Below are 24486 nucleotides of genomic sequence, written 5' to 3'. Positions count from 1 at the left end.
AAATTCTGATTACAATGGCTAGTTGGAAAATATTTGCCTGGTGATTTTAGAAATGTCACCACTGGCCCAAAATCTGCCCCTAGGATTCTGATCCAAAGCTTCCCTTTTATCCTCAGTGAGGTGAAACAGAGCCTGATAAATGTTTACTGGACAAATTGCTTGAAATAGAAACAGATTCGCAGACTCGGGAGTCAACTGTATTTGCTTCCATCCAGGTTAGTTCAGCTTCATGCCATATCCAGGCTGCCTGGTCAGCACTGACTCAAACACAAGCCACTCATGTCTGAGGGGTCTGGAAAATCACCGTGTCAGGGAGGGACTCACCAGCCACATCTGCCCTCAGCAATGTGAGGACCCAGATTTCAAACTCATTGAACATTGCATCCCGTGTACATTTAATTCCATCTCCACTGCTGTGAAACAGTTCACATTCATTCATTCTGAAAGCATTTACTGAGCACCTCTGGGGCAGTGCTGTGCTCAGCCAATACAAAGATGAACAAAACAGGCACTGTCCCCCTCTTTAGAGAATTTGTGACAGTGAAGATCAGGACTGCAAGTGTTACATGAGGGAAAGAAGAGAGTGCTATTGGTTCTCAGCCTCTAGCTCTCCCTACCGGTGGTGCTGTTAGTTGTTCAGTGGTGTCTGACTTTTTGCGGTCCCATGGACTGTAGCCCACCAGGCTCTTCTGTCCATGGAATTCTCCAGGCAAGAATACTAGAATGGGGAACCATTCCTTTCTCCAGAGGATCTTCCGGACCCAGGGACTGAACCTGGGACTCCTGAATTGCAGGTAGATTCTTTACTGTCTGAGCCACCAAGGAAGCCCTCCCTACCTGTGGGCCCCTGTGAACTGTCCAGCCTACTATCTGTCCCTGCTCAGCACCATCAGTAATTCTCCATGCACCTGTTACATTTGGCAAGAAAGACTGGAGAGCAGCTCAGCAGCGTACCTGTAGACTCGGCATCCATTGACCCCCATCATTGCTTCAGTTCTGACCATGCTTTCAGTTCTAACCACTAAGCCTTATCTGTCTATTGCTAGTTCTCATTGTAGCATCTGAAAGGCCTCCCTGCCTCTTGCCATGACAGCTGGAGTGTGTTACAAGCTGCTTGCCAGCCTGTCTTTCACTGCATTCCACCAGCCTTTGGAGACCCTGGTGCAGCTGTTTGCCTGAACCACAGCCAGCCATTACTAGATACCTGTGATATGAAACCCTGCTCACCTCACCTAGTAAACAGAGACTAACTCCAGGACCTGGTTCCATGTAGCGACTACCAGCTACTCTCTTGCCGTTGGCTGAGCCAAGCCTCTAGGAGCAGTGAGAACTCAGAGGGAAGTGCTGATCACACAGGTAAAAAAAAGCCAAGGCTGGTAAGGAAATCACTGTTCCAAAGGAGTGGATCTGGTTGCTCCCAGCGTATTACTCTGCCTTCAAATATGTCACCAAAAAATATTTGGCAGGGGATTTCTCTACCCAAAATGGGACAAAGGGAAAAATGGCTGAATAACAGCTGGCATAAGGGACCTGGATAAATCCTCTCAAAAAGTATGGGTTAAGAACAAACCAGGGAACAAGATAGGAGCCATGACTTCAGGCTCAAAGGAGATTATGCATGGAAAAGCAAGTGCCCACAGGAGAACCCCGAACCCGCAGGCAGGCTCTACACGGCCACACTGCCCGGCTCTGCACTGACTGGCTGGCGGTGTGGCCACAGGCATTTATTTCATCTCTTTGGGCCTCTGTCCTCATCATTAAAACTGAAGATGATAAGGCCATTTGAAACCTTAAAGTAGTCATCCTCTGACTTCAAGCTGGTGGATGGACCTTTTATTAAAACATAGTCAAAATGGGTCAATATCTTGAAAAAAAGTCACATGGGAGAGAAACAAATACAAGACAGCGAGTCACCTAGTTTTGAAAAATCAGCTGAGACAAAGAAAGGTTTGAACTGAGGAACAGGTACAGAGCAGCCAGACATGTTCTACTTAATAACAGTTACAAGAGCCTACAGATTCAAGAGGGTTCCATTATCAGATATATTTGAGAACTGTTGTCTGCTGCACGCTCTTCTTAGAGGCATTGTTCTTACTGAAAGCTCTGAGCAATCCGGTACTACGGACTCCAGTTTAAGGCTTAAACCAGAGCTGTTAAAGCTTAGTTGACCGTGGGATTCTTTTTTATATTTATTTATTGGCATCATTCAGAGGGCATCCTACCACCATCAAGTGATTTTTTTGGCTTCCCTGGTGGCTCAGATGGTAAAGAATCTGCCTATAATGCAGGAGACTCAGGTTTGATCCCTGGGTTGGGACGATCCCTTGGAGATGGGAATGGCAACCCACTCCAGTATTCTTTCCTGGAGAATCCCATGGACAGAGGAGCCTGGTGGGCTACAGTCCATAGAGTCACAAAGAGTCGGATACAACTGAAATGACTTAGCACACAGGCATCATTCAGAAGTGGACATCCAAGTTTCAGGTTGTGGAATATAGTACTATAAAGGTGTTTTCGTTTTTTGTTTTTTCCCCCCCTCTAAACATAAAGAAGCAAAAACCAACCAGGCATAATCTTAATTTACCATTTGGAAGCCTGAGCAACAGCTCACTGCTGGATACACATTCAAGGTCATAGCTGGCCTCAGCCTTCTCTTCCTCACTCACTGACCCTTGGGTCACTGAAAAGATACAGTCCAGCTGGGCGAAGCGGTGACCTCAGTCTTCACCAGCCATTTCTTATGGGGCCTCAGGACACACAGGATGCTGTCAGCAAACCAACCAACACAGAACTAAATCATGGTGATGTCTTCCTGCCTCGGGGACGCGCCTCTGCCTGCTCAGAGACTGCTCAGGGACAGTTAATTGCTTTTCAGCTCAGGCTACACAGCTTTCTCACATCTAGTATTCCCCAGGGTCATATTTTCTCAGGCTGCATTTTTCAGAGAATAGGGCAGTAGGAAGAAGAAAAAGGAGTGAGGGTGAGCAGTGGTGGGCAGGAAACTGCTTTTTATCTTCATTGTGACTTAAATTACCATCTTCCAAATCCTTCACTTGAAACAATAATAAAAAAACCCACCTCTTTTCTCAATTTTAGCTTTTGGGTGTAAGGTTGAAGTTTTAAGCTGCAAACAAGAGGGAAGTATGGCCACTAATTCTCTAGGCAGGAGAACAAGCATCTTCCATGGAGGGTAGGAGGAGCTTCCTCTCCGGGCGCTGATATGACGGTGGACAGAAGTGTTAAGGGGTGGACAGCAGATGGGCCACCTGGAACTCTGGGACTCATCTCCTTAATGCTTCTGTCTTCCGTACTCCAGAGTCATACCGTCTCCCTTTCACATTTTGCTTTTCAGTTGCTAAATTATGTCCAACTCTTTGCAATCCCATAGACTGCAGCACGCCAAGCTTCCCTGCTCTTCACTATCTTGCGGAATTTGCTCAGACTCATGACCATTGAGTTGGTAATGCCATCCAAGCATCTCATCCTCTGTCACCTCCTTCTCCTCCTGCTTCAATCTTTCCCAGCATCAAGATCTTTTTCTAACGAGTTGGTTTTTCGCATCAGGTGGCCAAAGAAATAGAGCTTCAGCTTCAGCATCAGTCCTTCCAATGAATATTCAAGGTTGATTTCCTTTAGGATGGACTTTAGGATTTCCTTGAGGATGGTTTGATCTCCTTGCTGTCCAAGGGACTCTCAAGAGTCTTCTCCAACACCATAATTCAAAAGCATCACTTCTTCGGCGTTCAGCCTTCTTTATGGTCCAACTCTCACATTCATACATGACTACTGGAAAAACCATAGCTTTGACTAGATGGACCTTTGTTGGCAAAGCAATGTCTCTGCTTTTTTAATATGCTGTCTAGGTTTGTCATAGCTTTTCTTCCAAGGAACAAGCGTCTTTCAATTTCATGTGAGGCCTCTACTATGACCCATTATGCATTGATCTTTTATTTTATTATCAGAGGGATGCCTCTTTTCCTTTATTTTCAAATGCTTTGAAGATTTATTACGTCTAGGTGGCCACTTTCAACCTGGACTCACATGACCGGCCTCAATGCAGCTGGTTTTGTGCCTACCTGGCTTGCAGGCACCTCTTGAACTGTTTTGTAGATTTTTTACAAAGGGAATTGGTTCACGTACAGTTGGTGAGTGGATATCTCCCTAGGGCAAGGAGAGTCTGAGACTTCCTGTTCTGCCATCTTGCTGACATCACTTCCTCTCCATCGCTCAGTTTCCATGTTCCTAATTTCACATTATACCTAAGAGCACACATGTCATTAAAATTCATATGACTTATTTTCCAAAGTAGTTCTTCCCCTCTAAGTTATTTCCCTCCAGTGTGGCTTGTGAACCTCTCTCTCTCTTTGTAGAGGTGGTTATTGTTAAGAATCATGAGGTTCTTTTTTTTTTTTGTCTGCCCTAAATAGCTGATAAGGGCACAGCTCCATACCTGCTGTGAATGATGGACTGCATCCTGGGGACTGGCCAGGAAGACTAGGAACTTCTTTCTTTAGGAAGCAGTTCAGGTTGACAGTCCAGTACCAGAGGGTCAGTGGGGGCTGTAACCCTTGCCATGAGGTGCTCTGTGGGCAGGAGCTGATGCTGTTAAGTTTCCCCCTGGTACTAAGAGGTACTGAGGCCTGTTCTCAGAGCCTCTCAGCTTCCCAGAACACAGATAATGACATCTCAGTCACTGCCTTCACAAACCAGTAACTCTTATTCAAACAAAAAAGACGTTTCTGATTTCTCATAACTCCCTAAGTGCTTAAAAAAAAATCACATTCTTAATTACCCGCTCTACTGAGCTCCACCTTGATTTCACGTCAAATTATTCCCAGTTTGCTCAGTGCTGTGGGGAAGTGTGTGGCACAGGGGTGGGGGCAGGAGAGGAGGCTGAAAAATGCCTATAAATGTCAGGCCAAGTTTAAACACTCCAAATGGGAAAGACACTAGAGATAGCCAACTGGATTATCTCTCACATTCACCTCCATTTACAGTCACTGCCCTCCCCAAACCTGATTTATTTAATGCTTCCATCTAATGAGCTCTGATTTGTGGCCAACCATTGTACTCAGCCAGCTGTCCTGAAAACAACCATGACACATGGCTTCTATCAAAGCTGTTGTGTGACTGTGAACTGGTTCAAACGTGGAGTAGTCACCTTAAAGGGAGGGAAAGGCCAATGCTGGCACAGACATGCTGATAAATTTGGAAGGTAAGTCAGGCATTAGAGGGAGTCGCTGAGCGGAAAGGTGGATACCATGAAGGTGCTGAAGTTGTGACTCAAGCTTGGGCAGCTGAACAGGTGGCATTTGGCCAAGGCTTGTTCTCTCCATTGATCACCACTGTGGTTGTAGTCAGACCAACATCACAGAGAGCTGGGTCTTGAAGACGACTGGAGGTTGCCTCACCGGGTCAGCCCCTAGCCCTTGAAGAAGCACCTGGCTGTGAAACTCTTACAACAAGAATTAGTCTTGGTCAAACACATGTGGGTGAGAATGTGGAGAAACCAGAACCCTCATACACTGCTGAGGGGCAGGTAAGCTGGTGCAGCTTCTGTAGAAAAGTTTGGCAGTTTCTCGAGAATATAAACATAGAATTACCATTTGTATTTTGAGGTATACACCCCCAAAGAACTGAAAATGGGCATTAAATAGAACTTGTACATGGATGTTGATGGCAGCACTGTTTATAATAGCCAGCAGGTGGAAATAGCTTAGATGTCCATCAACTGAAGAACGAATACACAAAATGTGCTGTGTCCATACAGTGGAATATTATTCAACAATTAAAAGGAATGATACATGTTACAACATGGATAAACCTTGAATACATTATGCTAAGTGAAAGAAGGTGGTTACAAGAGACCATGTCTTGTATAATATGATTTCATTGATATGAAATATCCAAAGAGACAAATCCATGGATACAGAGAGCAGATTCGTGGTTGCCAGGAGTTAGGGAGGGACTGCTTAATGGGAATGAGGTTTCCTTTTGGGATAATGAGAAAGCTCTGGCACTAGACAGCAGTGATGACTACACAACACTGTGAATGTACTTAATGTCAGTTTAAAATGGTTAAGCAGTCACTTTTATGCTTTGTGTATTTTACCACATGCACACATAAAAGAACTACTCTTGGTCAATTACGCGCCTGCCCTACCCTCAGCTTTTGTTCTGTGCTTGCTGGTGCTCACCTCTGATTTTGCCCTTGGCCAATGCTTCTTGAACTCCCTGTACACCTTAGTCTAGATATAGTGCCAGTGATTTCCTAGTGTCGGATCCTCGGTCTGGCCCCAACCTCCACTTGCTCACATGGGGCCTTCAGCGCCTGTCTTACCCCAGTATACAACCAAGAGAATGTGGTTACCACTTCAGTCTGCTAAATAGTACTGCTGCTCAATCAGTCTGGTATTTGCACAAAAATAGAAGTAGAGTCTATTCTATTATTCTGCTCAAAACATAATCCTCAAGCCCCATGACAGATATCCAGAAGCTCTGTCTGAATATTAATTGGCCATGGAGCCTCAATATAATGGCTCACAAATTCTGTTATTTTTTTGGTGTCACGAAAATTTTTGAATGAGTTGACTTTTTTCGACCATCTCCAGAAAGTGAGAAACTGCCTATTAAGCCAGTGTGTATGAATTGGTAGACTGTTAATATTCAAATGAACTTTCTCCTGTAACATTTAACCAATTGGCATGAGATGCAGGCAGCGAACACATAGTCTTCAAGGCATTGTGTCTATGGAATCCCATTATATGCTTGTTTACAATCCAGATGTCCAGATGCCCAGAGATTCTGGCTCGGGAAATCTCCATAAGGTCTCTTTGGCTCTTACACCTGATCCTTTAACGTCTGCTTCAAACTCTCCCACAGTAAATATCAACTTGGCCACAAACTTACCCTCCATCTTTCCCAAAGCTATAGACCCCAGTGTCCCCCTGCAGCTCCAAACCCTCCCTAGGTAGAGGTCAGATGGGAGAAGGTACCAGGCATAGTCCTGAGCCCTAAGCTCTCTTCTTTTCCTCTCTGAGACCTCTTGTGCAAACTTCAGCATCACATTTCCAACCATCTTCTGGACATCTCTAATGGGATACTCTGACAAATCTGACTTAGACATGCCTCCCTCTTTTCCCCACAAGCATACCAACGTTCTAATTATTCAGATTCTGGGTGTTGTCTTTACTTTCGCCTTCTCTTTTACTTCCCTACACCTATTTCTTTCCTTTAGAACGTTTCTCAGACTCTTTTTTCTGGACTCTCACTGCTACCGCCCATTTGGAAGACTCTGACTTCCTCCTCCCCACCCTGCAGTCTGTCATTGGGCTAATAACCAGACTGCTAACATATTGCTGCTGTTGTCATTTTTCCATTTTGGTGGCTTTTCCTTGTGGTAGCTTCCCCATATTATCTTCGTAAATTAAGAATCTACAACATCACATTTAAATTTTCCATCCTGGCATTCAAGACTCCTGACAAGTTGGCCCCATCTTATCACCCGACAGCTCCTACACAGCACCACCCTGTCACCCCACCCCTCACACGACCAACAGAGTCAACACATTCCCAGCCCATAGCTTCTCCTCCACCACTGGCTTCTGAAATGCCCTTCCTCCCTCCTCCGCTGGGTCATTTATTCAACAACTGTTACTGCAACCACTGTGCCCTAGAGACTAAGTGCTTAGGACACCTAGATGGACAAAGAATGATCTCTTGGGATCCCTTGGGACATTTACATTCAGTTGCTCTATCCATATCTTCCCCACCCTATTCTTTGACATCTAGTTCCCCTTTCTCCCAAATGCCTTCTTGATAAACCTGGGCATGTCCCATTTTTTTCCCTATTTTTACTGTTCATACTACTTATTGTTGGCATCCTATGACTCAGTTCACCAGGATATATTGTCTTATATTGCTCTCTGATTATTCCTCTAAGCTTGTTTCATGGAAACTGCTTAAGTTGGTTCACACCTTCAACTGTGTTTGGTTCACTACTGTTCAAGCACTTAGTGTGCTGCTTGCACATTCCCTAAGAATCACTCCCAGTGCATGATGGATGCTCAGTAAATATACGTTTTAATGCAACTGTGCCCGAGTTCAACATAAGAGCCACCGCTTCAGTGGCACTTCATCCATTAAGGGCAACCCTCCTCTACTTCAGCTCTGCTTTCTTAAGGAGATGAAATATTGGCCAAGAAATACCCTCTCGACTCTTCCCTCCTATTTCACCTAGAGCAAGACGCCCTCAGATCTCTCCTGGCAGAAGCCTGAAAATGCGGGGGCTTCCCAGGTGACTCGGGGTAAAGAATCAGCCTGCCAATCAGGAGACCCGAGTCTGATCCCTGGGTTGGGAAGATCCCCTGGAGAAGGGAATGGCAACCCACTCCAGTATTCTTGCCAAGGGAATTCCATGGACAGAGAAGCCTGGTGGGCTACAGTCCATGGAGTCAAAAAGAGTCAGACACAACTGAGCAACTAAACAACGACGAGACTGGACGAGGCTGTAAACCGTATCTCCTCTTAGAAATTCAGGATGCATTTACTTATCTTTGATCATGTTTTTTGTTTTTAGGCATCGGAATGAATAACAAAGATGTGGCCTCTGCTGTCACCCAACTTAACCTATTAATAGTTCTGAGAAGCCCTTCAGTAAAGAGATTTGGGGTTTGTTCACTTGTGTTTTCCCAAACTTTATTCACTGGAAGCACCTACAACATCCTATGGACCACACGCTGGAGCTTCAGGTGAGAGGGCTAGCCAATCCGGCTAAACCAAAGTTTGGGGTGAAAGAGCAAAGAACAGACTTTTAAATTTCACATCAGGAAGCTTTGCTCCCCTGGAAGCCTCACTCCCCTGGAAGCCTCCTCAAGGAGTCTGGTGAGTGTGCACCAACAGCTATTCAAATGCATCCTTGTTAAAACACAGTGTGGTTATTAGTAGGGTAGTCCCAGCGCACTTAGCAGCTAGTCACGCTGTTCCCTCCCAGGCGCCCAGAAATAACAATGGGGATGACAGAGTAAGAAGGTGGGGGAGTGGGTGGGCACAGACAAAGGGAGGTGGGAGCTGGTGACTAGAAGTTCTAGCTGTAGGGGCTCGAGGATGGTGGGTTTTATGCCTTGCTAATGGGGTTAGAACTGGGGCTAAGCAAATGGCTCAGAGAGGATGAGAACCTGCTGGAAACAGAGGAGGAGGAGTGGGAAGACAGTCACTCGGGACCAGGAACAGACTGTAATGAGAGAACCCATGGGGAGCGAGGGGAGGTGGAGGCTGCTTGGGAAGAGCAGAGTTCTTGCTCTGACACTTTATTACTCTAGCAGTTTTGTAAAGATTTCTTTTTTTTTTTTTTTTTAATACGGGTCATTTTATTTTTTGTCTTTACTGAATTTGTTACAATATTGCTTCTGTTTTATCTTTTTGGGATTTTGGCCCTAAGGCACATGGATCTTAGCTCCCTGACCAGGGATCAAAATCCACACCCTTGGAAGGTGAAGTCTTAACCACTGGACCACAGGGGAAGTCCATCGAGCATTTTGTTTTTAAGGCAGAGACCATACACTTTCCATATGTTAGGAGGAAATGGGTAAATGCTGAAATGGACACACTTATCTCCCTGGAATACCCTCTCTGCCCTTCTGCCTTAGGAGAGAGAAGATGGGTAAGAGGATGGAGGTGGGGGAAGGAGGGAGGGAGGGAAGGAGAGAAGGGAGGAGGGCAGGGAGGAAAACTTTTCCAAAAAACACATTTTTGGAAGACTCAAAATGAGCGATTTCCCAGTTGAAGATGACACATGACCATGGGATTGTATCAGGCAGACCTGTCCAGGGCCTGTGTATGAGAAGGCATAGCCTCCCAGTGGCCATCACCTTCCCGTCATGACCCCTGTCCCCAGCCCAGGCCACCCTTAGGCAAGCTGCACCTCCAGTCCAGAGCCGGATCCCCCGCCCCCCCAAACCCCCCCGCTACTGTCTGAGGCCCTCCCCCGCCTCCCCCGGAAGCACCCCAGGTCTTGCTCTCCCCATTGTGGCCCACGCAGTTGAAGGCAGGTTGCCTTCCAAAGTGCTTTGAATTGTGCACTGACTGAACGAGATTTGTTGAGCTCACTAAGTGTCAGGCTCAGAGAAGATAATGAAATATAAGTACCTTAAGTTCCAGGCCCTCAGAAAGTTTAGACTCCACTGCAGGTGAGAACTCCACTCCAGCACTCTTGCCTGGAAAATCCCATGGACGGAGGAGCTTGGTGGGCTGTATGTAGTCCATGGGGCCTCGAAGAGTCAGACACGACTGAGCGACTTCACTTTCACTTTTCACTTTCATGCACTGGAGAAGGAAATGGCAACCCACTCCAGTGTTCTTGCCTGGAGAATCCCAGGGACGGGGGAGCCTGGTGGGCTGCTGTCTGTGGGGTCGCACAGAGTCGGACACGACTGAAGCGACTTAGCAGCAGCAGCAGGTGAGAACAGGAAGAGGCAACTCCCAGGTGAGATGCCTGTGAACCCAGGGGGGCTTGTGGACAGAGCTGCCACCAGACAGGCCAACAAGACGCACCAAACAGAGGAGCCTCCTGGGCTGGGCAGTGACCGCCGCAAGCAGAAGGGACCTGACATGTGGGATGAATTAGGGAGACAGGCAGGAGCTGGAATGAGCAGTGCAATAGAAACAAGAGTTAATTCACCTTCAGAGGCCAAAACACTCCATAGGGCATGAGGTTGGGCTGATGGGCCCTGGCTGACCCCTTCTCCAGATGTTGGGCTCCCAGAAAAACCACAGGCCCGCATGACTGGTGGGTCCACAGGTGGGGGTGAGGAGGAAAGAGACAGAGTCAGGACTGATCTCGTGCACATTCAGGACACGGAAATTCTGATGCTTTGGTTGAACCGACAGCAATACCACCCTGACCATTCTGTTTCATATTGAGACTTTTTCCTAAGAAGGTGCTGAGTGTCATGTCAGCCAATAGGCCGTCCTAGCCCCTGGGAACTGCTATTAGCATAGTCTTAATACACTGGAACCTGCTGACCCCTGTCGCCCCTGATTTGACATAAAAGTCTAAAAGGCATACAGTGTTGCTTTTATTTTGTTTTTTCATATTTGCCTAATTAACTGGGTTACTCATCACACTGAGGGTTCTTCCAACTCCTCCCCCCAAGGGACACTGTGTATTTTTTTTCTTGGCCACCCAGCTCCATGGACTTGTACAGAGTCCCCACTCCCATCCATGTCGTGTGTAAGGTCACCACAGGGACAGCCAGGACCCAAGCCCACGAGTGGGTGCGGAGCATGGCCCTCTCACTGTGGACTTGGGGTCTGGGAATCATTTACAAGGAGCTCTCTGCAGGGGGCAGCACTGTGCGGTCAGGAGCATCAGGATGGTGTCCAGGCAGAGAGAGCCATGGGTGCCCAGTCAGCCTGGTGTCCACAGACCAGTCCTGTGAGCCGCCTGGCTGTCATCCCAAAGTCCACCTGGATTCCTCTCCCGTTCTGATCTTTAGGCCTTGTTGGCTCCGTGGGCTGCCCAACATCCTTTCAATAAATACTTTTCCTGCTTCAAGCATCCGGAGGAAATCCGTTCCTCCACCAAGCACTAGGACGTCCCACCGCTGACCTGGCACAGCCCCTTGGCGTGCCCAGGACCCCACGGGGGCCAATGGCCTGTCAGCGCTGGTATGAGGTCTTCTCCAGCTCTCTCCCTCCCTTTTATCTAATTGCCCACCAAATAATAAGGGGATATGATAATGGGTAAACGAAATGGCTGTTGCTTTCAGGGAGATGACAGCCTTTCTGTAGCTGACCTTTAGAAAAACTCTGAGTTTCTCAACCCTCATCTTAACTTTGAGCCTCACTCCCAAAGGTCTCTGATGTCAACGGTAAGCATGTGACCTTGAGCTCCACACAGGCACATGCAGACACACGCCAGGTCCCAGAGGCACCCTGCCGCCTCTCCCTACAGTGCTTCACCTGAACTCATCTTCTTTTACTGCCTTGCCTTTCCCCATCAGAACTAACCTTTTCCCGTCCCCTTCCCAAACAGCCCTGGGGCCACCTGAAGGTCTAAATTACAGACATTAACACCTTAGTGGCCAGCAATTTAATAGTCATTTTAAGAAATCTGAAGTCAAGAGTCTTCTGTACCTAATCTGTAGACCTCAAAATTTGGACCCGGTTTGTCAGAACTGGAATCAATGTGGGCAGCTGTTTACACCACATCCAGCTTTTCAGAGCAGTGAGCAAATGACCTTGTAGTCCAGCCTGCTATGCCCAACCGTCCCCTCCCCTCACTGCACAGCCAGCCAGGCTATCTTCACCAGCTGCTAAAATCTGCCACTCAGAAGCTGTTATTCCGTCTCACAGAGAGACTGGCAAATTGTTCCTGGAAACAGGGGGCAGGGGTGTGGTTTCCCTTCCACTGAATCTATTATTCATATTAGGTTTGGTCCTTTTTAAGAATGTTTACCTTGAAAGAACAAAGCCTGTTAACTTTGGTTGTCCATTTTCATCTACAAAAAAATACAACACACCACCTAAAGATTAAGGAAAATAAAAGAAAGCCATATAGACGGCTAAAGTCTACTGATGCATGAACTTGGAGCCTCCAGGAGCATTTGCTGTTGTTGTTCAGTTGCTGTTGTTTCCGACCCCATGGACTGCAGCATGCCAGGCTACCCTGTCTTTCACCGTCTTCCAGAGTTTGCTCAAACTCATGTCCATCAAGTCAGTGATGCCATCCAACCATCTCATCCTCTGTCACCCCTTCTCCTCCTGCCCTCAATCTTTCCCAGCATCAGGGTCTTTTCCAAGGAGTAGGCTTTTCACATCAAGGGCCAAAGTATTGGAGCATAATGTGCTCAAAAGAGGGGAGAAGGTGGCAGAATATAGCTGTCTGATCAGCTTTTTGCAGGTAATATTTGGACAAAATAGGGTATTCTACATGTACTACCTTCAAATTCTGCTAGGACCACTTCCTCCAAAACGCTGGAGCAAACAGCCACCGCAGAGTTCCAAGCCCAGAGAAACTTCTTCAGGGCTCATGTTTCCATTTTTACCCCCATCCATTCTTCCCATGTTATAATTTGCTCTTGTCTACAACAAAAAACCATCTAGAAATGGTAGTAGAAGCCAAGGCAGTTCAGACCCCCAAACAAATGAGGAGCTGCTTGTCATTGATGGTGAACTAGACCACAAGTTCTGAACGTCTGTGGTTTGTCCATAGGGTGGATCCTGGGAAACCTCCAAAGGGCGGTCATCAGCCGGCCACGGGGACTGCTACCCTGTCATTGACTGCGCTGCCTGTAATTTACAAGCAAGACACTCCACATCACACAGCCCCAGCATCCTTCTCTGTGCTTTTTATAACACAAATGCTGAGTTTTCGCTGAACCAGCCCTTACTCATCCAAGCCTCAGTTAGTCTGTTGTATAACATATGTAGATTGGTATTTTTATTGACTTCTGAAATACACCAAATGTTGTTCAAGGAGGAGTTTGGTGTCACTTCACAGACACACTTAAGTCCTCCATTACAAGCACTGGAAAAGGACTTTTGTGGTCATGTAATTTAATCTACTCATCTGTCCGATGCTTCAGAAATGAGGCTAGGAGAGCTGAGTATTTGCAGATCACTCTAAGAAGAGTCATAATCAGAGTCCTGGCTCTCTGATTTCTGAACCAGAGGTCTTTTCACTTGGAGAGACCAAAATATAACATTTAATCTTTTAAAGGCATGCTTTATCGGCCATGGCAAAAGAAAATGGAAAAAAGTTACTTAAAACAAGCTAGAAGCCAGATGATAACCAATTAAGTTAATATACCTTCTCAATTAAACCCTCTACACAGAAGCCAAACTGTGGAATTTGCATTCCTCTGCTCATCTTCCAAAAGAATTCCTAATGTGCTGTGGAGTGACCCAAAGGTGAAGAAAGAGAGGAAAAAGGCAACAAAGAGCCTTGAAAGTCCAGCCTCGGACCCCTATGCCCAGGGCACAGAGAAATGCCCGTCAACTTGCCTCTCCTCCAGTGACCCAAGGCTACAGCAGGCATTGGGCCTCCTCACCCCTGTGGTCCACAGCAGGACGGGGTGGGGTACATAGCAGGACCTAGGTCCCTAACAGCTGTCTCCTTCTGAGGAAAGAGAGCATAGCGATTGATGAGGGACTGGTTTCCAAGAGCTGCCAGCAGAAGCTGAAAGGCACTACATTAAGCCCGACATCATTATTATTAAACCTACAATTTAAAACCAATTATGCTTTGCAGAAGACTGCAGCCTCCATTTAAACCACTCCTGGAGGAAAATAAAAAGCCCGTTATACAGAGTTCAAGGCAAGCTATAGAAGCGCTTATGTCACACGAAGCTGGGACTTGGGCACAAATTAATAATTGTAACCCTGGGGTTCCCACTCAGATGGAAGCAGGACAATGGAAAGCAAATGCTAAGGAATAAAAATGAGATGCAAACATCCTCTTTTTTAATGAAAAACAGCTAGATCTCTTTGCAATTTCAAGATAAATTTACCTATTTGCCTGAGTGGGGAAAAGTCTGACATAAAAGTCAGAGATCCTAAGCTGGTAGCCAGGCCCTCCCAATGGTGTTGGCTGGTTAAAAAAAAAGAAAGAAAGAAAACCCCAAGGCAGGGTGTGGGGGAATCATTTGCTAGACATCTAGGAATCAGGGTTTTCCATGCAAAAATTTTGAATTTGAAGCTTTGCTTGTGAATCAGGTTATCCAGGAACACTGTGGCAATGACTGTCTAGAGCCAAGGCTTGGTTGTTGTCAACTTGAGATGGATGGATGGATCAGCACACGCCCTCTTGTTCACCCCAGTCTCCATCAATCCCTATTGCCTCCTAAGAGAGACCCTGTATCTATTGCCTCTTATCATCTTTTAAAGGGTGACAAAGAAAGTGAAATCTTCCTTACAATGACATCTTTATCAAAAATATTCTTGTACTAGTCTCACTTCATTTATTTATCCATATGACATAACTTAGACATTCGATTGCTTGATTCCTGACCCAAATCTTCTTTAGGAAATAAATATCCTGCAGTTGCTGAAAGTGAATCATAAAGGAAGTCAATTTCAATTTGAATAATATTTACCAAGTGCCTGCTGGGTTCAGGAGACTGCCCTGGGCCCTGGGGGAGGGATTCAAAGAGAATTAGGGCCCATCATTTCACTGTGGGCATTCCAGCTCAAAAACCCTGGAGAAGATGATGTCATAAGAAAGGTATAAACCACCGTGGGGTTCAGAGGCAGCAGAAACCACATCTGGCTGGGAAAAGCTACATGGAAGAAAGAGCACTTGGAATGGGCTTTCAGGAAGGGATGGCATTTTGACAAGTGAACAAGGAAAGCAAGAGAGAGAGCTGCTTAAGAGGGAACAAGGTGAGCATTTGCAAAGGCAGAGAAACACCCGCATATACCCAGAACAAGGAGGAACACTCCGCCAACAATGTATAAACTTGGAAAGAGAGGGGTTGGGCTGTTGAACTTCTGGGTTCTGTTCCCACCTCCTCCCCCAGCCCAGCTCCTGCAGAGGCGGCATCTTAACTCCCTGATGACAACTGAGTGATGCAGAGGGGCAACCCTCACAGAAGTCTTCTGTAGTGAGAACACCCAAACCAACCCCAGGGTGCTGAAGCCATGGAATGGGGTTAGGGCTCAAGGTCACCAATCAGCAGCTCCAACTGCTCCTGGATTCATAGAATGCACCTGGGACACCGGTCCTGCCAAGGGGCTGCTCCATATGTAGCGTGGTCCTCATCAAAAGGAAAATGGACAAACAGGAAGTTAACATATTAATTTAGCATCATCCTTCCACCAAGCTGCTGATGTAAAAACTCTTGGAACTGAGGCTTGACTTCCCATCCTATCCCAGCTATGCTCAGAACCCAAAATCTCTACCTTTAAAATACCCTGAGTCCAAAGTCTTCTCATTATCTGTACTGATGTCACTTCAGTCCAAGGGCCCAAGCCCTAGTCCTCTGCAAGAGTGTTCCACTGGTCTCCCTACTTCTGCCCTAACCCCACACACTCCATCCTTTATGCTGGAGGAAAGGCAGTTTGATCTTGTTACTGTTCTATGCAACACACTGAACAACATCCAATCATACTCAGGATAAAATCCAAAGTCCTCACAGTGGCTTTCACAGAGCTGTATAACCTGATTCCTAACTATCTCTTCTCATCAGTCGTCCCAGCCTCTTCACTCCAGCCACGATCATTCAGGGAGATACTGAGTCCCTAGCAAGTACCCAGCAGCCCTCTAGGTGCTAGAAGCACACCAGGAACAGTGACCCACTTGTTCTTTCTTGAGTCCAGCAAAAATGCTCCTGCCCCAGGCCCTCAGCTTTGCTGTTCCCTCTGAATCAGGCTATCCAGGAACCCTGTGGCGATGACTGTCTAGAGCCAAGGCTTGGTTGTTGCCAACTTGAAGTGAAGTGAAGTGAAGTCGCTCAGTCGTATCCGACTCTGTGCGACCCCATAGACTGCAGCCTGCCAGTCTCCTCTGTCCATGGGATTTTCCAGGCAATAGTACCGGAGTGGACTGCCATTTGCCAGCTTGGGATGGATGGAAACACAGATGGAAACAATATCTGCCTTAGATCCACACGGATCGCCACCTCATATTGCTCACTCGGCCCTTCACAAATACCCTACCTAGAATGGCACCCCTAATTATCTAGCCCCTCACCCTTCTTTGGTTGCTTTCCAGCACCTGTCATTAGCAGAACTAACTTTATTTGTAAATATACTTTGCACCATGTTTAGTGTGTATCTGCTCAACTAGAATGAGGGCAAGGTCTTTATCTGTTTTGCCCACTGTTGTATCCCTCAGATCTAAAGAAATATTTGTCACATCACAGCTGCTCATTAACTACTTAGTGACTGAAATAAGGGCTAATCTGTAGGGCCCACAGGAGCCAGTGACAGTGAAAGTATTAGTCGCTCAGTCGTGGACGACTGTTTGTGACCCAATGGACTGGGGCCCACCACGCTCCTCTGTCCATGGAACTGTCCAGGCAAAAGTACTGGAGTGGGTTGCCAGTAGTAGTCAGAAAAGAAGGAAGCAAGGGTGAGCCCCAAAGTGAAGGCGAGGCTTGAAGGATGAGCTGGGCTCCAAAGGCCACCTGTTATGAAGATAAAGGCAAACGGGAGTAAAGACTTTTTCAAGTGGGGAAAACCATGGCCCAGAGTGTGGAAGTGGGATGTGGCATGGAAGGGGCTGGAGATGGCAAGCTGGCCCACGTGACCCTAAAAGTCAGCTCCTGGGGGATTCTTAGCTGATGATGGATAGGAAGGGCAGGATCAGTTGCTTTTAAAAGCACCTGCTTGGTCAGGTCTTCATCTCCAGAAATCCTGATTCAGCAGGCCTGGGAATGGCCCAGGAATCAGTAGTCTAGCAGGTTTGATAAACCTCTATGGAGAAGACTGTGATCCCAAAGATAAACACCATCAGAGCAGGACGCCATTTTTCTATAGAACACTTATCTCCTTATGCCTTCCATGAGTCTCTCCTGGAAGGGGGAGCCAGGGGCACCACGGTGGGGGAAAAACGAGTCTTGGGCCTGGGGACAGACTACAGGGAAACCAGGGACACTTAGTGGAGGGTGGGGAACGCAGGCGAGCACTGAGGAGATGAAGACACTGGACCCACACTTTCTCCGTATTTACTCTTGAATCAGCTGGGCTCGATGGAGACAGATGTCTACCCTAGATTTACAGCCAAGTTAATTACTTAACCTTTCTGAGCTTTGTTTGCTCATTCACTCACCTGACACATGGAAAAAATAAAAAACTAACCAAAATTGAGTGCTGAAGAATTGTTGCTTTTGAGCAGCGGTGTTGGAGAAGACTCTTGAGAGTCCCTTGGACTGCAAGGAGATCCAACCAGTCCATTCTAAAGGAAATCAGTCCTGAATATTCACTGGAAGGACTGATGCTGAAGCTGAAACTCCAATACTTTGGCCACCTGACATGAAAACTGACTCGTTGCAAAAGACCCTGAAGCTGGGAAACACTAAAGGCAGGAGGAGAAAGTGATGACAGAGGATGAGATGGTTGGATGGCATCACTGACTCAATGGACATGAGTTTGAGCAAGCTCCAGGAGCTGGTGATGGACAGGGAGGCCTGGTGTGCTGCAGTCCATGGGGTTGCAAAGAGTCAGACACGACTGAGCGACTAAATTGAACCAAAACCTGCAAGCCTACTATGTGCTTCTGATCTAAGCCAAGACATGTACAGATCAAGCGTCATTCCTGCCCTTGGTTCCATTAAGCGACAGATAAGCAAGGAAGTGACTTCAAAACAGTAAACCCTACCTCACAGAGTTGTTGTAAGTATTTAAGAGGTAAGTATAAATTAAGGGTCAACAAAACCACTTTGATCCACTTGCTTGCTTAGAGCTGCCTCTAATTTTAATAGGTTGACAAGGGACTGGTGCATTCCAAGACCAAGGTTGAAAGTGAAAGTGTTAGTCACTCGGTCGTGTCCAACTCTTTTCGACCCCATAGACTGTAGCTCACCAGGCTCCTCTGTCCATGGGATTCTCCAGGCAAGAATACTGGAGTAGATTGCCATGCCCTCCTTCAGGGGATCTTCCCGACCCAGGGATTGAACCCAGGTATCCTACATTGCAGGTAGATTCTTTACTGTCTGAGCCACAAGGGAAGCCCAAGACCAAGGTTATCCTGTTATTCCAGGTCTGGGAACCACTGTCCCAGAGGCAGTGCTAGAGAGAGATACAGACCAGGACAGTCAACCCACACCAGACATTCCCAGGCGCAGTGAGCCCAGCCCCCTGGGATTGCAAGGCACAGATAACCTAACACCTTCTCTGAGTCTTTGGTTTCAAGCTTCACCCCAACCAAGTGTCTGCTCAGAGCTGCTGATGAGCAGCAAAACAGAGAGATTCAAATTTCATCTCCTTTTAATTCTCCCACCCACCCCTTGCCAAAAATGCCTACACGCAGAGAACAGCCTACAAGGAAAGATGGCCAGAAGGCAGGCGGCAGGAGAGAAACATCACAGATTCTACTGCCGGGGGGAATCGGGGAGACCCGCAGCCTCCGCAGACCAGGAGCGAGGGAAAGCTCCAGGAGCCCTGCTCCATCTGGGCCTCATTTGGCTTCTGAGCAGGTGTGCTGTTATATCTTATGATTATGTGTTATGTTTTGGAAAGGAGGGGGGGACCATTTCTACAGCAGTGTGATGGGGACTTCCCTGGCAGTCTAGTGGTAAGAATTCACCTGCCAATACGGGAGACGTGCGAGGAGAGGTGGGCTACAGTCCATGGGGTCACAAAGAGTCGGACTCGACCGAGCACAGCACAGCACAGCACAGGGCACTAAGATCCCACAAGCTGTGGGGAAATGAGAGAAGCCTCCGAGCTCTACAACCCGAGCACCACAACCACAGAAGCCCGCACGTGGCAATGAGAAGCCCTTGTGCCTGCACGCAGAGCCTGCACAACAGCAGAGACCCCCAGTGTGATGGTCACTGATCTGGCCCACCCGCCCGCCTACAGGAAGAGGAGACGAGTGCAGAGAGGGAAAGGGACATGCCCACAGTCACCCCAACCATTTGTGAGCAAGTCAGGTCTAGAATCCAAGTCTTCTGACTCCAACACTGTCATCTCACACTGGGAACTAAACTAACCACCACCTTCAATACCAAACATACTGGCTAAGCACATTATTTGCCCAATCAAAATATCTTCATGCTCAAACTGGGACATGAAGCTAACACTCCTAAGCAAGACCCATAACTTACCAGGAAAATGGCCAACCAGACATTTCCAGCAGGAAATCTCTGCAGTCAGCTTCCCATTGTATCACTTTAAATTTGTGACTTCGGTCCCACATAGCCTGAGTTTATTCATGGTAACCTAAAGAATGGGGACCTTTCTTGGGAATAAATGTATATCCAGAGTTTTAACAAAGGAAAAAATGTATATAACGTCCCTAGGGAATTCCAGCTCTGTCACGCTCAGTACCCAGAGCTCCGCCGTCATTGCTGCTCAGCTTGCAGGCTATAGGGTAAGCACGGTGCTCCATGGGAGAGCATGGCAGCCAGCCCAGCTCAGGTGCAGGCTTGTGGGATGGGGTTTCTGGAAAGCTAGGCCTCTGAGGTCAGGCTGTAGGGCTATTCACACCACAGAGAGTAGGAAGGCACAACCCTGGCATTTGGAGAAACATAGCGAGTAGATAGATTTGATGTCTCTGCCTTGGGGGAAGTGGATGCCATGACCTGAGATCCGCCAGTATTGGCAGAAAAGTCCCCAAGCTACAGAGCTCTCACTGGGAGCCCCTCTGCGTAGTGTGCTGAGGACAAAAGGAGGTGGGTGCATGGGTCACTCTCTGTCAAGTCTTGGGGACTTGAGACAGACACGCCCCAATCAGAGGTCTCCTTGGAAATAGGGCATAGAGCATAGGGGAAGGGGGAGGTGCTTCCCAGGTGGCACTAGTGGTAAGGAATCCACCTGCCAATGCAGGAGACATGGGTTCAGTCCCTGGGTCAGGAAGATCCCTCGGAGGAGGGCATGGCAACCCACTCCAGCATTCTTGCCTAGAGAATCCCATGGACAGAGGAGTCTAGTGGCCTACAGTCCATGGGGTAGCAAAGAATTGGACATGACTTAGTGACTCAGCACAGTGGGAGACCCTGCCCAGGCAGCTCCTGAAATGCAGGGGGAGGATGTACAGACAGGAACAGCTTTCATGAAGACGGCAATGAACAAAATGTCACAGGTTCACGTTTACTCTTGTTGTCTTGGGATAACAGCACCCCTTTTCACTTTTAGAAGTATCCTAATTTGATAAAAAAGCATATGGGCACTCTAGTCAAAGAGCCCTTTATGACATACTTTTTTCCAAGGGTGATTATTTAAAATTCCATTTTTGAGCACCATCTCATAATCTATGCCAAGGATGACAGACAGCCAGCACACCAGACCCCTTCCCACATCCCTCCCCACGACAGACATTGCTAATGGATCCCAGCTCTTCTTCCTTCTGATGCTAGACATAGCCATAGAATCTTCTCAGAACAATCCTCCTGATGGCCAAGGAAATGAACTGACTCCTGAGTTGATCCTGCTTTGCCTTTGCTGATCCATACCTCATCGGTTCAGGAAGCCACTCATGAGGGCTTCCACTTCCTGAGGCCATGAAGACACAGCCGCAAAAGCCTTGCCCTGACTGTACATAGGCATTTGTCTTGGCCAAAGCCAAGGCTATTCTTTGATTTTGTGGGGAGGGGAGGTAGACTGGCAGTGACTCCTGCCCAGGATGCCAGGAATCCAACCAACAAAGTCTGACTTCCAAGCAGATCAAACCCGCTAGGGCCCCACAGCTCTATTTACAGCCCTATATGTGGTTGCTTATGTTGCTCTGAAGCACAGCCTCTGCAGCCTCCCGCGGCTTCATGGATTAAGTTTCCCTAGTTTTGTTTTGTTTTTTGTTTATCCTCCTAGAGTTGGGCTATGGTAAAAGGCACAATTCAGACAAATTCTGCTAAAATGTCCCATACTGTTTCCTAGTACAGACCCTTTAGTTCTTGGTATTTGAAAAAAAAAATTCACTTACATGGTTGAGGAAACACCTCACTACAAAAGTATACAATGAGCATTACTCTGAAAGTGCAAACTTTTACTAAGGACATGAGGACATAAGTATAGACCTTACAAATCTGACCTTACAAAGACCTTGTTTCCTCCTAACACAGGAAGGCTGAGAAGCTAATAGCACACTCTTCTAAGAACGGACAAGACTCTAATGTGTGTGGAAGTGTGGCTGGGTGGGCCGTAACTGGCCACAGTGAAAGGGCCAGTGAAGGTGGTTTTGGCTGTAGGTCCAGAGAGGCCTGGAAAAAGGTGTCTCAGGTGGTGTATGAGCGTTTCCTGGAGAAGGGGGACTTCTAAGATGCACTTTAGTTTATATATATGTATAACTGTATTTATTTTGTTATGGCTGTGCAGGGGCTTTGCTGCTGGGCGGGCTTTCCTCTAGTTGTGGTGTGTGGACTTCTCGCTACAGTGGTTTCTCTTGTTGGAGAGCGTGGGCTCTAGGTGCACAGGCTCAGCACTTGCGGTACACTGGCTTAGTTGTTCCACGGCATGTGGGATCTTCCCAGATCAAGGATCAAACCCATGTGTCCTGCATCGGCAGGCATTTCCTTCACCACTGAACCAGCAGGGAAGCCCAGATCTATTTCATTTTTTCAGCAAATATTTACTGAGCACCTACAGTGTATCTGATACTATTCTAGATACTGAGAATAAACCAAAAAATAAAACAGGCAGATAAAAGTCACTTTCTCCCTCTGTTGATCTCTAGCTCTTACTATATCAGCCCCCAAAGTATTAATAGCATTTTTATTTGGATGGTGGGATAATTGGTGTATATTTCCATTTTTGGTCCATCTATATTTTCTGATTTTTCTATGACAAATATGAATTTCTTTATAAGAAATTCTAATATAAGAAATACTACTTGAAAATTAAATAGGAACGAGAAAACACTGAGCACGAGCCCCAGAAAGATGCAAGACAAGGGGCATCCAAGAGACACTTGGGATCTGTTCACTTGAGTGATGAAGGTGGGGACAAGGGCAAACTGGGATCTCGCGTAGCCTCGGCCTGCAGACTTGGGGCTGCACCAGCAGGGGATGGAGCCAGGAGCAGAAATGCCACACGCTAACACAGGGTTTCTTATCCTACTAAGAACAGAATTTTTTAGCACTACTAAGGCTATGGTTTTTCCAGTGGTCATGTATGGATGTGAGAGTTGGACTGTGAAGAAAGCTGAGCGCTGAAGAATTGGTGCTTTTGAACTGTGGTGTTGGAGAAGACTCTTGAGAGTCCCTTGGACTGCAAGGAGATCCAACCAGTCCATTCTGAAGGAGATCAGCCCTGGGATTTCTTTGGAAGGAATGATGCTAAAGCTGAAATTCCAGTACTTTGGCCACCTCATGTGAAGAGTTGACTCATTGGAAAAGACTTTGATGCTGGGAGGGATAGGGGGCAGGAGGAGAAGGGGCCGACAGAGGATGAGATGGCTGGATGGCATCACTGACTCGATGGACATGAGTTTGAATGAACTCCGAGAGTTGGTGATGGACAGGGAGGCCTGGTGTGCTGTGATTCATGGGGTCGCAAAGAGTCGGACACGATTGAGCGACTGAACTGAACTGAAGCTTTTTAGTAAAGTTCCTTAAAGCCCCCAGAAATTATTTGAATAAAACCCGAGCCTCAATAATTATACATACACCAAAAGAGGACAAAGAGAACACAGTTTTTACAATAAGAGTCTTTCCTGTCCAAACTACAAAGGGGAAAAAAATCTTTCTTTTCTTTTTATTTTTCCTTCAGAATTAGCATCAAGATACCAAACATTGGCAAAGAGAATAAATGTCAAAAGAAAAAGGATTTTATGACTCATTCAAATAATATCAATATCAAAGGTACTCTTGAAGTAAGTCATTCTCTTCCCTTTTTTATTTTTAAGGTGAATGAAGACCTCTCTTGGACACCAACTGTGACAGAAAGGACTTTTTTTTTTTTTTTGGCCTAATAAGGGAGTGGCTGACCTTCTCCTGATCCCTCTCTGTTAGTGGCCAGTAAACATGGATGAGGCAAGTCCCGCCCTGGTTTTGAAAGAAACTGAACTAACAACTCTGCCCAAATCTCAAGGAATGGATATAATCTTCAGTACATGCGTGTGATTTGGAAAAGGAAACGACTTTGAGAGCAAGGTGAAGTGAACCAACAAGCCCTCAACAGGACCCTGCTTTACAGTTCAGTTGTGGCAGGAAAAATTCCACCTATGGATTCCTCAGGAAGGAACCACCTCAGAAAGCTCCAGACACACCTAGTCCTATGGGCTTCGGAGGCCAGCCCTGTATTATATTTTACCTGTATAATGCTGCTACCATGTTAGTAAGAAGTTGCTTGTGCTTGGGGTTATAAAATAGGCAAAATTAAAGCAAAAAAATTAAAAGGCCAGGACAGAAAAACTACACACTTGATGTCACCTGAGCCACTTACTTGAGCTGGAAATACTGATTGCATGTCTCACCCTCCAGTCTCTCAGCGTGCAGTCACTGGGACAGCAAACTACGTGTCAGGTCCACCCGGTTGTTCTGCTTCTTCCTTGGGAAGAAAGGAAGGATCAGAAAGAAAGGAAGCTTCCCCCATTGCTTCAGTATCTGAGACACCAGTCTCTGGCTGAGTCCAATAGAGAATGTGCCTTTTAGGAGTGGTTGCTGGGGATGGATGAAGGGACAGGTAATGTCGCTCTAATGAAAGACTTGTGCTGTAAAAACCTGTACGGGTGCCACTGGGCCTGCCTTCAGAAGAGCCATTTACACCTCCTTCTAGCACTTACTTCAGCTGTTCATTCCATGAGTGATTTACTATCTGTAAAATGTTAGGTATTGTGCAGGATATTGGAACAGAAAAGTATGACAGAGTTCATACTCTAGTTGAAAA

General features: G+C 46.8%; 1 protein-coding gene across 1 annotated transcript in view; it reads right to left on the bottom strand.

Moving 5' to 3' along the window:
• The window catches only part of PDZD2 (PDZ domain containing 2), a 327378-nt gene extending 303199 nt beyond the window's left edge, over positions 1 to 24179 (bottom strand). The window contains exon 1 of the mRNA XM_040262279.1: positions 24043 to 24179. The gene's annotated coding sequence lies outside the window, so the exon portion shown is untranslated. The remainder of the gene's footprint in view (positions 1 to 24042) is intronic.
• Positions 24180 to 24486: the final 307 nt, after the last annotated feature.

This window comes from Oryx dammah, unplaced genomic scaffold (genome assembly GCF_014754425.2).
Source record: "Oryx dammah isolate SB20612 unplaced genomic scaffold, SCBI_Odam_1.1 HiC_scaffold_20, whole genome shotgun sequence".
NCBI classification, from domain to species: Eukaryota; Metazoa; Chordata; class Mammalia; order Artiodactyla; family Bovidae; genus Oryx; species Oryx dammah.
Note: the sequence above shows the minus strand (reverse complement) of the source record. Positions and strands in the feature narration are given on the sequence as shown.